General features: G+C 38.0%; 1 protein-coding gene across 1 annotated transcript in view; it reads left to right on the top strand.

Moving 5' to 3' along the window:
* Nucleotides 1-2,951, top strand: part of LOC121517796 (tubulin alpha chain-like) — a 1,079,624-nt gene that overhangs the window by 796,655 nt on the left and 280,018 nt on the right. The gene's annotated exons all lie outside the window — the stretch shown is intronic.

Below are 2,951 nucleotides of genomic sequence, written 5' to 3'. Positions count from 1 at the left end.
TCCAAGGGATGTTTACTTTGGACCAATAAAAGAAAGATATCTTGCTGAAACGGATGTGGTCTCATCACTTTTAGTCAGATTTGTTTTGTGTTTTTGAGGTTTGTAACCTGAACACAACTCTCTACCTCCAAGGACACAGTTCCTCTGTCATCTTTTTATCTTAGTGTTTTTTTTTTTTTTTGTCTGGATTGGTGATACTCAACGCCTGGCTCTTGAGCCACATGTGGCTCTTTTGTGATGAATTGTGGCTCTTTTTATGTCTTTATTTTAAATATAATTCCCCAGAAGACCTTCAAAAGAAAAATTTTGAAGTCAGAAATTATCCATTGCAAGTCACTTAAATGAGTTTGTTTCCCACACTTATACAGTAGATTTTAATTGCCAAACTTAATTGTGAACCTTATTTTTTGTCTGTATATTTCCACTGCCCTTATTTCAATTTTTGCCCATTTGAATCCCTTTTTACTGCTTTAGCCCATTTTGCAACTTCTTTTGCCATTATTTGCCCCTTTTTTGCCTCTTTTATCCCTTTTTAGCTCATTTTTACCACTTTATTCCTGTTCTTTGCTATTTGCAATTTTTTGCCACTTTTTGCCCATCTAAGTTGCCTTTTGCCATTAAATGGCTCTTTTTTTCCCCCGTTTTGCCATTCTTGGCTGATTTGTGCCCATTTTCCCCACCTTTTTGTTGAATTTTGCCTGTTTTAGTCACTGTTCACTGATTTTTTGTCACCTGTGACTCATTTTTGTGTTACTTCTCACCAATTTTTGCCGCTTTTCACACAGTTAGTGCCATTTTATGCCTATTTTGCCTCCATCACACTTTTTGACACTTTGATGGTATTTGCCACCTTTAACTTAATTTTAGTGCCACTTAAGCCTATTTTGACCATTTTTCACAACTTATTATGGCTCTTGCAAAGGTTTTCTTCAACAATTTGGCTCTTTGGTTGAGCAGGGTTAAGTAACATTGGTCTAGATCATTTTAACAGCTGAGAGCTGTCATTTCAAGCTCACAGGTCTACCTGATCAATTTCAAAATGTACTCATTGTGTATATTGAAAAATTGTTTTTTTACACTTTGTGTTTGGTACAATATCAGATGTTTTTCTATAAGGATGACAAGCCAACGAGTAGCTAAAAATTGACTTTGGTGATAAAAACTTTGATGAAAAGTAAATTGGGTGTTTCCTCACAGAGAGTAAAATGAGACAGATGTAAGAGCTGAACTGCTGGACATTTTAATCCATCCAGAAGCAAATACAACACTGTAAAAAACAAGTAAATATGAACTTCAGGTCATCATAGTAGAAAGACATGTTTTCACAATTTTGTTAAACTAGAAAAAAAATGATATTTTACAAATCTGACTTCCAAAAAAAGTTGGGGTGCTGTGTAGACTGTCAGAACAGAATGCAACGATTGGCAAAATCTCATAAACCCATAAACCAATAGAACAAAAACATCAGATGTTGCAACTCAGATAGTTTATCACTTCATGGAAAACATTAGCTCATTTTAAATTTGATGGCAGCGGCACATCTGTAGGGATGGGGCAAAAAAAAAGGCTGGAAAAGTAAGTGGTGCAAATCTGCAGGAGCATATGGCAAGCAGTGAGGTAAATTGGCTGCAGGTCAGCAACATGACTGGGTATAAAAGGAGCTTTTCGGAGAGATAAAGTCTCAGAAGTAAAGATGGGTAGAAGTTCACTTATCTGGAAAACTGTCTATAAATTATGGAGCAATTTCTGAAAAATGTTCGCCTGTGTAAAATTGTGAAGATTTGGTCATCTGTCTACAGTACATGAAATCACTGAAAGATTCTGAGGATCTGGAGAAATCTGTGCACAAGGGACAAGGCTGAATGTCCGAATTGGATGCTGTTAATCTTTGGTCCCTCAGGGGGCACTAAATTAAAGGCATAATTCAGTACCGGAGATTCCTGCATGGGCTCAGGAACACTTCCAGAAATCATTGCCTGTCAACACAGTTGGCCGTGCCATCCACAAATGGCAGTTGGAGCTGGATCATGGAGAGAAGAAGCCAAATGTGAACAGGATCCAGAAACACCGCCATCTTCTCTGGGCCAAAGCTCATTTTAAATGGACTGAGGCAAAACGGAAAACTGTTGGGTGGTCAGAGAAATCCAAATTTTAAATTCTTTTTGGAAACCATGGATGCTATGTCCTGTGGACTAAAGAGGAGAGGGACTATCCAGCTTGTTATGAGCACGCAGTTCAAAAGCTTGTATCTTTGTTGGTAAGGGGGTTGCACTGGTGCCTATGGCATGGGCAGCTTACACATGGAAAGGCAAAATCCATGCTGAAAGTAGAGGTTTTAGAGCAACATATGCTCACATCCAGACATCTCTGTCAGGGACAATGCTAAACCACATACCACGTCCATCACAACTGCATGGCTTCACAATAGAAGAGTCTGGGTGCTGAACTGGCCTGCCAGAAGTCTAGAGCTTTCACCAGTAGAAAACATTTGGAGCATCATAAAAGGAAAAATGCAGCAAAGAAGACTTTTGAGCAGCTAGAATCCCACATCATACAAGAATGGGTCAACATTCCTATTCCAACACTCCATCAGCTGGTCTCTTCCATTCCCAGATGTTTACAGTGTTGGGGTGCAGTGTGTAATATTTAGCCTATTAGCATTTAGCAAAACAAGCTTGGTTAAAATGAAACATAACATTTATAAGTAGATTGATCTAAATTAGTGTTGACATCTGATGACACATTTTTTTAAATTTATGTTTAAAATTAACTCAGAATAAGCCTTTTATTCATACATAGGGAGGGTCCCCTCCAAGGAAGCTGCCATCTTGGATTTTTGCATTTTGCCTATTTCTATGGCAACATAGAAGGAACCAAATAACAGTTAAGCATGTATTGATTTTTAAACTTTACTGGTTCCCACAGTTATCACCAGAGAAATGAGCATCACA

This window comes from Cheilinus undulatus, linkage group 11 (genome assembly GCF_018320785.1).
Source record: "Cheilinus undulatus linkage group 11, ASM1832078v1, whole genome shotgun sequence".
In the NCBI taxonomy this organism is placed as follows: domain Eukaryota; kingdom Metazoa; phylum Chordata; class Actinopteri; order Labriformes; family Labridae; genus Cheilinus; species Cheilinus undulatus.
This window is presented reverse-complemented; position numbering and strand designations above follow the sequence as displayed.